Raw genomic sequence first — 15,081 nt, forward strand, 5'->3', positions numbered from 1 at the left:
ACATGAACAAAAGCTTTACATCCAAAAACTCGTAAATGACGGTAAGAAACATCTTTGCCGCTCCAAACCCTGTTAGGAACATCAAAACGCAAAGGAACACAAGGGGTTAGATTAATAATATGAACTGCCGTATTTAAAGCCTCACCCCAAAAGGAATCGGACAACCCTGCATGTGAAAGCAAACATCTAACTCTCTCAACCAAAGTTCTGTTCATCCTCTCTGCTAAGCCATTCAACTAAGGTGTCTTTGGTGGAGTCTTTTGATGCCGAATACCATTCTCTTTACAGTAAGCATCAAATCTGCCAATGTATTCACCGCCATTATCAGTCCGAATACACTTGAGTTTCTTTCCCGTTTGCCTTTCAACTAGTGTATGAAATTCTTTAAACTTTTCAAATACTTGATCCTTTGACTTTAAGGTATAAACCCACACCTTCCTGGAATGATCATCGATGAATGTAACAAAGTAGGAACATCCACCAAGTGTCCTAGTCTTCATAGGCCCACAAACATCTGAATGAACTAGATCAAGTATGTTCTCCATTCGAAAAGGAGAATGACTCTTAAACGCAACTCTGGTCTGTTTCCCTGCCAAACAGTGAGAACACTTACTCAAATCAATACCACTAACACCCGACAACACATTCTTCTTAAACAAGATAGACATCCCCTTTTCACTCATGTGGCCAAGTCTTTTATGCCACAACTCGGTAGAATCAACATTGTCCACTGCGTTAACAATGTTCTGGATGATCTTCGGACGCGTGATGTATAATCTTGAGTCTTTCTTGCCTCTTCCCACTATCATAGAACCAAGAGTTAGTTTCCAAATACCATTACCAAAACCGTTATAATAACCATCATCATCAAGAATGCCTGTTGAAATAACATTAAGTCTCATATCCGGAACATGTTTTACATTATGCAAAACTAACTCTATTCCCGTGTCAAATTTCAAACAAACATCTCCAATACCAACGATCTTTGATAACCCGGCATTACCCATCCTAGCAAATCCATAGTCACCTGGAGTGTAAGATGAGAAAAGATCTCTACAAATTGCAACATGACATGTAGCACCACTATCAACAATCCAACTCGTGTCATCATGAGTAAGATTAATCATATCATAATCAATAGTGTTAACTTCAACCTTATCATCATCACCACCATCACTTTTCTTTTGTTTATTCTTGTCATATGCCTTTTTCTTCTCATTCTTCAACTTTGGACAATACCACCTTGTGTGCCCCTTTTCATGACAATTATAACACTCAACATTAGCAAATTTACCTTTGCGTGAGCTGCTACGATGATTGCCTCTTTTACCCTGACCTCTACTATGACTTCTCCCCCGCGTTTCTGTGACCAAGATATCTGACTGTGAAGAGGAACCTTGTGACTTTCTTCTCATCTCTTCATTCAAAATACTACCCTTAGCCAATTCCATGGTGATAGTACCATTCGGTGCAGAGTTGGACAAAGATGTCCTAAAAGACTCCCAAGAGTCCGGTAATGTACCAAGTAACCAGAGACCCTGAATCTCATCCTCAAACTTGATACCCATACCTGCAAGCTGATTTATAATACCCTGATATGCATTTAGGTGATCTGTAATAGGAGTCCCATCATGATACTTCAAAGCCATCATCTGCTTAATTAAGAACAACTTGTTATTCCCAGTCTTTCGTTCATATAACTGCTCAAGCTTTTTCCATAAGGCTTTAGCATCAGTCTCCCCAGTAATATGATTCACAACATTATCATCAACCCACTGCCGAATATACCGACATACTTGTCTATGCAAAATTTTCCATTGAGCATCAGATTTTTCCTCAGGTTTATCCTCAGTAAAAACAGGCAAATAATAATCTTTCACATAAAGAAGATCCTCCATTTTACCTTTCCAAACATGATAATTTGAACCATTTAAACTAATCATTTTACTTGTATTAGCTTCCATCTTTCACACAAGTCAAATCAAATAACCTAGCTCTTGATACCAATTTGATGGGAAAATGGTCACAACGGGCAAACTACAAAGCGGAAACAAACCCGTTTGACAAGCATTTCCCGACCCGTATGAACCCGTGAGGAAACTAACAAATAAGGTATATCACAATCACCACAAATCAGCCCCAATTCTGTCCCAAATCAGCAAATACGAAATAACAAAGCACACACAATACACAAGAGACTTTTTACGTGGAAAACCCCTCAAAATCGAGAGTAAAAACCACGGGACTCGTAAGCCACTTAAATTCCACTATCATCAACAAGGAGAGCAATACAATAATCCTTCTCTAGATCAACTAGAGGTATACAACATCATCATACTCTTGAACAACAATAATCAACAAGTATATGAAGAAATTAAAGACAAAAGAGTAATAACATCACCCAAAATTCTGCTACTGTTCGACCTGCTGTAACTTGAGCTACAGACCTCTTTAGATGAATTCAACGGTTGAAAACCTTGGCACTGATGTCAGGAAGACACAGCCCAAATTTGATGAAGATCCAACGGTTAGATCTCCGGGGATCGTCTCTTTTCTGTCCTGCTGTCACTGTAGACGGAAATGGAGTTTTTTTCACACTTTTTCTTGATCTCAATCTGATCTCTCTCTCGTATCAATTGAAGATAGCTGGACACAATTCAAAATAATGCCCTCAAATGTTTGACCAAGTCAACAAACCATTTGGGCCTAAATTGTTGGGCTTGGGCCATTACTTTCACATAAATGGAAACAAACTAATAAACCCAACATCGTCTTCTGCTAAGTGAACTAGCTTTCTCGTACTAGGTGAGTCTTTTGCTGGTTGTTTTTCAATTCTTCGTGTTGGCTTGTGTTAATGATCAAAAACCTTATTCATAAGCATAACCACTTCAGTTTAGTGAATGAATTAAGGTAACCCAAAGCCTCCCGAATCAACTCCGAAAAAATCTAGATGATGAGAAATAGATGGCAGCACGACCATTACTTGACCTGATTCTGTAATAGAGTTTGTGCTCGTGCTGGTTACATTGGACATCTCACTTGCATCATCATCTCCCTCTAAAAATGAACTTGACCTCAAGTTCTTGAGGTTGTCATCTTCCAAATATGACATCAGATCACCAACATTGAAAGTACTAGATACATCGGTATCACCAGGAAGCTGGACTTTGTAGGCACTATCACCAAATTTTTCCAATACCTTGAAGGGACCCTCAACTCTTAGGATCAGCTTGTACATTATTTTTTCTGAGAACCTTTCCTTCCTTAGATGAACCCAAACAAGCTCACCCAGAGTGAAAGTGGGATGCTTGACGTACTTGTTAGTCTTTTCTATCTACTGCTCATTAACCTTCTCAATGTTGGCCTTCAATTGCTCATGCAACTTCTTCATTTCTTTTTCCTTTATTTTTGCATCAACACTTCCCTTAGGCTCACTTGTAAAAGGAACTAGATCATTCATCAATGGCTATGGGTGGGATTATACCATAGCAGATTTTGAACGGTGATTTCCCGCTGAGTTAATTAGGTGCTCTGATAAAAGCAAACTCAATGCGTGCAAGCTTCAGGTCTAACTCTTTCAAACTTTCTTCACAAGTGCAATCAACAACATTCCTAAAGTTCTATACCTCATTCTGATCATCAGTTTGGGGACGGTGAGATGTGCTAAACAAAAGCTTAGTACCAATACCAAGCAGTTTCTATAACGTCTTCCAAAATAACTTAAAATTTTATTTCACGATCATATACAAAGGAATCTTTTTGGATTATGAATTCAATTGTGCCAATCGATAACTTTATCTTTGCTCCTCTTCGCGACCCACTCATAATTTTTAACTTGAATTTCATTTAAAGCAACCGGCACATTCCAAGTCTTATTTGAGAAAACTTTTTGATTACGGTTTTTTCAAATAAGGTAGCTACTTGACCATACCGCTTGCCAAATTATCTTTCCCAATACCGAACTTGATTGCCCCGCATCCATAAAATAGTCCCCCATGTTCCCGAAATTGAAGTCACCGCGTCCGCACCAATCAAAAACTTTGCGCCACACTTATGGCATGCTTGCATAGAAATAGGGAGTGATCAACCGATTCGATGTCTTCGTTACAAAGTGGACAACTAACCGAGTGTAAGTCAATCCCTTTTTTGTCCAATTCTACCACAGTTGGAAGTCTTTTCCTCCTTGCTCGCCAAACAAACACTTCTATCTTTTTTGGAACCAAATTATTACGTAAAGTCTCACCATTACCATTACCCGAGGAATTAGTTTCTCATCGATCAACACCGTTAAAGACTTTGTTGTAGAATTCCCGTTGCTTTCCGCCCTCCATCTCCATGAATCTTGTTTTAGAGGATTGATAATCGCTCCTACTAGCAACTCATTTAGGTTTTCTAATTCGCCACTAGCACACCCGAAAGGAGTTCTTGCCCATGACCAATTGCCCGCACATTTTGTCATGTCTCAAAGTAACCGATCTTTAACTGACACCGCCAAGTCATTTTCAAGTCTCGCCAATCTCTTAATTCCTTATAAATCCTTTAGTCATTCAAATTTATTTAGGTTAATAATTTTTATTCAAACTTATTTCGTTCAATTAGAAAGATTAATTATTTAGAATATTTAACCACTTGAAAAATAAATAAAATATATATAATATTAATCGTGTTGCGATAGTTTTCATGTGTAACTCCTTATGTTTAAAATTAGTGGTCAATACAGGCTGCCTACGGCACTGCCCAAGTCCAATGCATCATCCACCAAGCATGGTTAAAAAGTTTAGATTTTAATGGAAATGTATAAAAAATATACGAGTATGTTGAAACTAAATTTGTCCATAAGTAGCTTTTAATGGTCAAAAGATAAAACATTCACTTTATCCTTCATGCATATGGCAATAGCAAATTCAAACCTTATAAGCTTGACTTAATATAGATTTAATTTGTAGGTCGGTTTGTTTTGTATTTGTTAATTGGTAACATTGGTCTCGGTTCGAATTATCATTTAGTTAGTTTAGTCTAGTTAGTTTTTTTGAGCCCTTTCGTTGTAGTTCTGTTGATTGTATCGGTTTGGGGGGCCTTTCATCTATTGATGAATGTTCCTTTAATTTTAATAGTATTCGTCATTTTAGCCAAAAAAAAAAAAAAAAAATTTAAAGAAACACAATATGTCAATTTTTAGACAAAATTGCTTAAATGGTTTCTAAGATTTGTACCAAAATGATGTTTTAGTCCCTATGTTTTTTTTTAATCGACTTCGTCTCCGTGGTATGTCAATGTTGTTGATTTAGTCTCTATTATTGATGAACGTTAAAAAGTTCGTTAAATCCAATCATGGGTCAGGGCATGTGAGAGTAAATCTCCTTTTTTATGATCTCTTTAATCACCTTCCTACCTACCATCATCTTTCTGATCCTTATCTAACACCCAAATAAAAAACATACCCAAATTAAAAACACATTAAACTCTAAAATTAAAACCATAACTAATCTCCAACAATTTAATCATCACTTTTTTTTTTTTGGTGAAAAAGAAATATATATATTAAACCTTCATCGATGAAGAAAAAATAACATATTACATTGGAAGCGTCTTGAGAGCCCAACAATTTAATCATCACTTATTAAATCCAACGATAAATACATATGAGATTAAGGCCTTAAGTAACTGCAGCAACAATGAGCTAACAAAACAGCAGCAATCAAATTCATTGGCAATTTCAGTCAATCAAATTGTCTGCAAACCCAAACCCAAACCTAAATAAAAAACGAATCTCTGTTAAACAAACACCATATCTTGAAATCAAAGCCCGGATCTTGAAATCGAATCCTAGCAGCAGCAGATTTCGTATGCGAAAATTTAAAAACCCAGCATCATTGAATGTGAAAATGAACCTAGAAGGATCCATTTTGGTGGGCATGAATTTAAGAGAGAAAAGAAGATCGAACATGAGTTTATGATCCTGAATAGAATCGAGAGTACGAAAAGGTCGATTCCATTTCTTATAAAGTACACAAACACCATTTCTATTAAACACGTATATCATATGCACATTCCTTTATCAATTAATTTGGGTTGATTGTTAATTGCTAAGATCTTTGATTTGAGAAGATGGATCTAGATTTGGGTTCAATCTTAGATTTGAGAATGGAAATAAATTTGGTGTTAATTAGGGTTTGTGATTTGGGGATTTGAGAATGTTGGGAAAGGATGTTGGTTTATGCTTAACGATAATATTAATCTTAACCAATGTCAATAAGTGTTTTGATGATGACACATGTACATAACTAAAGATGATGGTATATATCTTGACATAAATATACAAGTTCACTAATCCACACTTACTCTAATAAAAGATCAAAACCAAATGAAGCTTAAAATGAAAACATAAGTCACACGGTTTGGTTCATAGTCGACCGCAGGTTAGACCGTGGAAGCCCTGCACCTTGGTTTATGATACCAGGTGTGCACGGTCGACCCCACAGTCAACCGTGGGTCGATCGCAGAAGGTTCTGTTCAAACTTTTGATCAAATAAAGTTTGATCACTTCGGGACATCTACAATTTATGAAACTTGTTTAAACGGATAGTTGCCCCCTTCATACCCAAAAGAGTTTTGGTCACTAGAACGCTAATCTTGGTTAATCACACCTAATGACACCTAAATAACGATTTAGCCTTAATTAAGAATAACACATAAATGTTACAGGAAAACTTCTGCTCCTAAAATGTATTTAGACATACTTAGGATGGTCATCAAGTCCCAATTAAGAGTTGTTCCTTCATTGCACATGTGTTGGACATCAATGTATACTTATACATTAATCTTGCAAATGCCACATTGCAAGTAAACTTACATAGCCTTGGTACAATGCTATGTCATCACTATATGTTTAATCCTAGATTAATTAGTGATCTCTTGCTAGTCATTACATAAGTATTACTTGACTACTTATTATTAATACATGAGTATTATTTGGCTATGTGCTAAATGCCAACTTGCTAGTAGTTACTTAATATATATATATATATATATATATATATATATATATATATATATATATATATATATATATATATATATATATATATATATATATATATATATATATATATATATATATATATATATATATATATATGTATGTATGAACTTTGTCTTGCTATGTGCTACAAGTTGGAAAACCATCAACTTGTATTTGGACTACTTCAATATATACTTATGCAACTTGGATAACAATTGAAGAGTCATAATCTTGTGGTCTTAAAAGGATTAAGAATTATTAACACACATATGGAATTTGCTTAAGTCTAGAAACAAGTTTAGAATGGTCTAGTCTTGATTAACTTAATGTCTTACAACATACTTATTTGATATTACTTGTTTCACTTGTTAAGACATTGTGAACACTCTTAATTAATCTACAAACAAGCTTAAAGATGAATATTAATGTGCTTTGTGATTAAGTAGGTTATTGTCATCAATGACATGTTGACCAACCAATAGGACTTTAGCAAGTGTGTTAATTCTAAACAAAAGATTATGACAAAACTGAGACTGCCTCAAATGACTATCATGACATGTACCCAAGAATGTTAGACTTACCACTTTGAACATGACAAGTCACTATCAAGGCAATACATCCAAGATAAATGAACACTTAATGCATATAGTACTTGTATATGATGTTGGGTATCTTTTGCAGGTATAAAATGAAGTAAGAGTCCAAAGATTTGAGTTCAAAACTGATTCAAACGGTTATACAACGGATACATGTTTTGGACTGTACCGCGTACGGCCGACCCACGGTCGGCCGTATGCTTAGCTGTAGCAATGGATAGTTTGTTTCTATCTCTTTATAAATAGCAAGACCTGTAGAGCTTTGAAGACTTGACCCTCTTGCATGCTTAAACTCAAAATTCATCAGAGAATCACAAGATCATAATTAATATATAGTTTTGTGATTAGCAAGAAAAGTTCTATGATCTCATAGATTGTAGAAGGGTTGTAAACTTACTATCAAATTACTATCTTTGTGAGTTTACTTAGTGATATATTATCCTTTGAATTGTCTTAGAATTTTCATCACTAAAAAGGGCGAGTCTTGTACTTTGTAACTAGAATCATAAGCTAGCTTAGTTATCTTCTTCCTTAAAGGGAACTAGGAAGTTGATTAATTCCATTGGAGATTATGAAGCGACCCGTCCTAATCCATCAGGACGAATACATTACATTTGGTTTACATCGCGAGGTACTTGACCTCTATATGATACATTTTACAAACATTGCATTCGTTTTTAAAAAACAAACTTTCATTTCATCGAAAGTTGATGGCATGCATACCATTTCATAATATATCCAACTATATTCGACTTAATAATAATCTTGATGAACTCGACGACTCGAATGGAACGTCTTTTGAAATATGTCATGAATGACTCCAAGTAATATCTCTAAAATGAGCAAATGCACAGCGAAAGATTTCTTTCATACCTGAGAATAAACATGCTTTAAAGTGTCAACCAAAAGGTTGGTGAGTTCATTAGTTTATTATAATCGATCATTTCCATCATTTTAATAGACCACAAGATTTCATATATTTAATTGTACACGTAACCCGAGTACAAAATAACACGCGTAACCCGCGAATTAAAAATCATTCATATGGTGAACGCTTGATAACCGACTTAACTTTAATGCATAGAATATCCCCAAACAGAACCTCTCGTCTGTATAATAATAATAATAATCTCGAAGTACTAAAGCATTCGTACCCCGGATTGGACTTGTCGAGGTCCATAGATCTATCTTTAGGATTCGCGTCAATTAGGGGTCATACCCGTTTCCTAATTATTAGGTTACCAAGCTAAAAAGGGGTGATATTCAATATTCATAATCCAACCATAGAATGTAGTTTTTGAACACTTGTGTCTATTTCGTAAAACATTGATAAAATCAGTGCATTTATTCTCAGTCCCAAAAATATATATAAAAAGGGAGTAATGAAACTCACAAAACTGTATTTCGTAGCAATAATGCATATGACGGCACTTGAACAAATGCAAGGTTGACCTCGGATTCACGAACCTATATTATTTATATATATATTAAAACACATGATGACAATTAACCAGTTTTTATTTATACTATTAATATACTTCTTAGATTAATAAGTTTATTAGCTATATTCATTTATATATATTTTAAATACTTAAAATTTATATATAACCGATTTAAAGTATACGATATATCATTTATTATAAATATCCTATATTGATGTTTAGAAATATTATATATTAACACTTTATATTAATATATTTATAATATTTATTTGTAATGTTAATGATAATATTAATGATAATCATTTTATTAATGATAATATATATAATGTTAATAATAATAGCTTAAATATATTTATTTTCAGTAATTGAAATAAGTACTTAATATATAATTTATCAATGTTAATATATTAGAAAAATATTTTAGTTTTAGTATTAGTAATTATAAAATAATAATATTAGTATTAAGTTTAATAACTTCTATAATGATTGTATTGATAATAATGTTAATGATAATAATAATACTAATTATAACGATAATAATATTAATAATAGTAATATCAGTAATAATAATAATAACATTATTAATATTAACTAGATCATAAGTTTTCTACCAATGATAATAATAATGATAATAATATTAATAATAATGATAATTCTAATTCTAATAACAAAGTGATAATAATATAAAATATATTAATGTTTATAATGAACCTCATAATATTTGTATTAGTAATAATAACAAGTACTCTAAATAATAATAATAATAATAATAATAATAATAATAATAATAATAATAATAATAATAATAATAATAATAATAATAATAATAATAATCATCATCATCATGATAATTACTAATAATAATAACGATAGAAATAAATTAAGAGTGTATACCCTTTTCCAAGTTTTTTTTAAAAAATGTCCCAAATGGGACTCGAACCCGAGACCTATCGCTTGCCCGCTAACACCCATGACCACTCTGCTATTTATGCTTTTCCTGAATTATACAGAATTCAGTTTTATTTAACTCGTTTTGTATATTTCTCTACTTATTCATGACATCAAACAAATCGATCCTTAACCAATCCTAAATTGTGATAAACGTTTGTTTAGCTTTGCAACTTAATTATAAATAACTTGTAATTGTAATTAACAGTCTAAATAAAAAAATTAAGCAAATTAGCTGTACAGGTTCGCAAAAAAAAATATAATTAAAAGCTTAATTCATGATTTTAAATTCTAGATGGTTTTAGCTTGTAATTACAACATAAATTATGTTTTAAATCGTCCCTATGAACTTCTGAGATTATCAATTAAACTGAAATTATAACAGATAACTCTAATTTAGTTGAAGAACATTTGTTTGACTTTTAAAAACAATAACTTTGACTTTGAAATTGAAACTCGATATTAGGAATTGGAACTTGAGGTTTTGAAGAAAGTTTCACTAAAATATTCCTAAGATATCTGTATTTTTACATTGTGAAGATTCATTCGATTTAGAGTTTACGTTCATCACAGTTAAGAGGGTTATGAACACTAAATCAAATTTTAAATTTTAGAGTGTTTTAGATTATAATTACAACATGAATTGTGTTTTAAATCATTCTTATAAACTTTATGAATCATCAACTGATCCAGAAATTCTAAAACGAGTTCTAATTTCATGAAGAACAAAACTTTGACTTTTTTTGAATTTTAACTTTGACCTCAAAATTAAAATTTAATAGGAAGATTTGAAGCATGGAAACTTACGGCTAGTGTCGATGGATGAATCCTAAGAGAACGTATTTATACATTTTGTAAATTCATTCAAAATTGAAGATTTTACAAAAATGAAGTAGAAACAGAGTCTTCGACTGGTTCTTCCCAATTACTGTTTTATTTTTCCGTGTTTAGCATTAGTTGGTGATTATATAGAGTTTAAATAATAATATTACAGCTATATCGTATCAATTATGATTTGTTTTGTAGCTGAAGTGGTTTGACAAATTATACCAATTGAAACAGAAGATGAAGAAAATAAAAACGGGTATAATTCTTTAATCCAATTCGTACGATCCAGTGACCTTATCATCAGATAAATAATTTAGATGTGATTATGACAAATAACAGAATACGTATTTTCTGTATCTATATATTTATATAACCGTATTATATGAATAATTGTATATATAATCGTATTATATATAATATTAATATATATATATATATATATAGGTATAATTGATTTTATATATCTATCTATATATATATCTGTTTATATATATGTTTTTATCTAACTGATATATATATATATATATATATATATATATATATATATATATATATATATATATATATATATATATATATATATATATATATATATATATATATTTGTATTTATATATATATATATATATATCTATTTTTTTAACTATATATATATATCGACTATATATGTATATGTATATTAAATATATAAGGAAACTTAATATCATTTATAATACAAACATTAAATATAAATTTTAATAATAATAATGAACTAATAATATTAATAATAGGAATAATAATGATAATCATATTAATAATATTAGTAATACTTGTACATATCAATTTTACAAATTTATACATATATATATATATATATATATATATAATACAAATATTAACATCATCATTTATAATGAATGTATTATTTAATAATATTAATCAATTATATTCCAACTTGTAATTTAAATTTAATTATTAATGTTATATGATAACATATAGTAAATATCTAATATCTATACATTTTATATATATTACATTATATATAATATTACTTATTATTACTTAAGTATCATTTAATAATTATATCTCCATATAATATTTATAATTTTTATATATAATAGTATATGTATATTATAATACTTATTTATAGAATTCATATTCATATATATATATACATATATTTATTTTAACAACCTTATTATCTTGTATATTATTTTACTTATTTATTATTATTTCATATTACTATATATACTTAAATTTATATATCTAATTATATATATATATATATATATATCATATAATAGTAACTTAATTATTCTATTTATTATTATTATTATTTATAATTCCAATTAATTAAATGTACTTTATTTATTCAAAATATTATATATATACTTATATATATATATATATATATATATATATATATATATATATATATATATATATATTCATTTACAAACAATTGTTCGTGAATCGTCGAGAATGGTCAAAGGTTAAATGAATCTATGAAAATAGTTCACAAGTTTTGAGACTCAACATTTCAGACTTTGCTTATCGTGTCGAAACCACATAAAGATTAAATTTAAATTTGGTCGGAAATTTCCGGGTCGTCACAGTACCTACCCGTTAAAGAAATTTCGTCCCCGAAATTTGATCGAGGTCGTCATGGCTAACAATAAGAATGTTTTCATGACGAATATGAGTTGATAAGATAGAATTTTATTACCATATTGTAGTATGGATAAAATGATTCGATTACTTGAAGCGTATGAGTGAAGCTATCATAAAAGACTGAAATGAGATACTATAGGTTTGTCTTATCCTCTGACGTAGTCAAAGCTGGTTTCCAGAATTTCAGGGATTTTAAAAAAAATCTTTCAAATCTAAATATGATCTGATTCTTCAGGATTTAAGGAATATTAGGATCTCTCTAATTAAATGCGGAGATCTGCTTTGATTTCTTTATCAAATATTTCACTATAAATTAACTTCTTCCGTTCCATTACTTTTACCACTCCTATACTCAATTCTCAAATTCAAAAGATTGTGAAAATGCTTAATCCAGTTCTAATCCTTGTCCTTATCCTTACTATCGCAACAATCATTCTCCTTTTCCAACTTCCACCGGAGGAATCTGTTTTCTTCTACTTCGCTCTTGGGGTTATAGTGTTTTTAATTCTCCCGTGTCTTTATGTTGCAATAAACATTGATATACACAGTTTGTAATTTTTATGTTGTTATCGGGCTTTGTATTTTCCGTTATATATCGAAGCTTCATGCTCTTGTTTTCTCTTCCCGACTTTAAATTAAGCGAATAATGGACCAGAATTCGTAGGTATGAAATTCGGAATGAACATAGTTAATGTTCTAAGAAAGAAATTGTGATAACACGATCTATATTGGTTAAATTACCAGAATTCAAGAGAAAATATCGAATTATCAAGAAAATATGTTCTTGATATGTTCGAAGATTAGATAGAATGTAAGAGTCGTGTAACATGGCACCTGATGACGTTATGGTCTGTGAATCATCAAGTTTCATTAAAAACTCAGCATGACTTACTGTAATATAATTACGTTGATCAAGTGTCATTATATTATACTAACTCATGCTTCAGTTCCCAACACTACTTCAAAACATTCATATTTTAAATTTGAAGATTTACAGAATATAGAAACTAAAATAGTTTCCTTTTATGAAATAACACAGATGGAGCGGAGAGATAATTAATATCGGACAAGAATATATATGAAGATATCTTCAGAAATATTGAGGATATTTACAATGAAAGATACGATAACATCGTAGAATTTTAGATTCAAAGTGTGATGAAGAAATTCATTCACATTGTTTTAGAGCGATTAAGGAGTAAGGTTTTCGCTAAAGATTTCATCAGAAACAGAATCATCAGGATTCTTTAAATACAGGGTTTGGTCCTTGTATTTGTCCTTGGTCTCCTTCATGGTTTGCTCAATTCGTTTTTCAGTACCAAATTTTCTCATCTTTTGAGCTTTTTCAGCCACTATTCTTTATCATCATACTTTCGACTGTTAAGATCGTTTACAGTTTTTGTTGCTTCATTCAGCTTTTTCAACATTCCGAGTTTTGATTCGTAGGCTGGGTGATTTTCAGAATTTCAGAACGGAAGATCATAATTCTAAAAGATAAATGTTATATGTATACATATAACTGTTGATGTAGACATGCTGCAAGATTTTAAAATACTGATTGCTGATTCTCGGTAATTGGTATGGTAATTCTCGTTACAAGGTACGGATGAGTATATGATAAGGTTTTAATGACAAATATACTGGTTCTTCGGAGAGACTTAAGACAATGAGTAATGAAGTTGCGGGTAAGTTTACTGCTAATGTGGTGGAATATAAACGATTCCTCAGTAATGATGACGGAAAGCGAACTTATATATCAGGGTTATAATAAGACTAATACGAATGAAAGTCGAAGTTGATTTGTTGGAGCTGTGACAAAATTGGCTAATTTGGAGAGGGATTGTAAAGTTATTTTCGGTAATAACAACGCCAAGGAATCATAACTTCTACTTAGGTTCCAAAAGTTTTCCAGGTGCATGACTATATGCATAAGTCTTTCCTTCGATAGATGAAGTGCGGTTGGTTCATCCTCTCGATTGAGGTGTTTTCAAGAATCATGAAAGGTTTGAACGCAGATTGTAATCGTCAAGATACAAATGAGGTTTAAGATGAAATCAAGTGGCAAACTTGAAGAAATGTTTAGTTTCATATGTTATAATCAATATTTTAATTCATTTTAATTGTCCAATGTCATTACTCCATAGTTAGGAGTCCACAATTAGTAGTTCAACAATTCATATATAGTTTAATATATAATATTCGAATTAATTATTACGTGTCGTGACCCGCTATATACATGTCTCAGACTCGATCACAACTCAAAGTATATATATTATTTAGAATCAACCTCAATCCTGTATAGCTAATTCAAGCATTACCGCATATAGAGTGTCTATGGTTATTCCAAATAAAATATATAGATGCGTCGATATGATATGTCAAAACCTTGTATACGTGTCCCGATATTTAAAGTGCGTAAAATAAATAACATAAATTAAATGACGATAAATAAAATTGCGAGAATTTAAATTACGATAAATAAATTGCGATAATTAAATTGCGATAAATAAATTGCGATAAATAAAATGTAATACGGAATTAATCAGTTAGCTAGGAACAGTTAGCTAGGAACAGTTAGCGTGGATTCTTATCAAAA

This window comes from Rutidosis leptorrhynchoides, chromosome 11 (genome assembly GCF_046630445.1).
Source record: "Rutidosis leptorrhynchoides isolate AG116_Rl617_1_P2 chromosome 11, CSIRO_AGI_Rlap_v1, whole genome shotgun sequence".
NCBI lineage: Eukaryota > Viridiplantae > Streptophyta > Magnoliopsida > Asterales > Asteraceae > Rutidosis > Rutidosis leptorrhynchoides.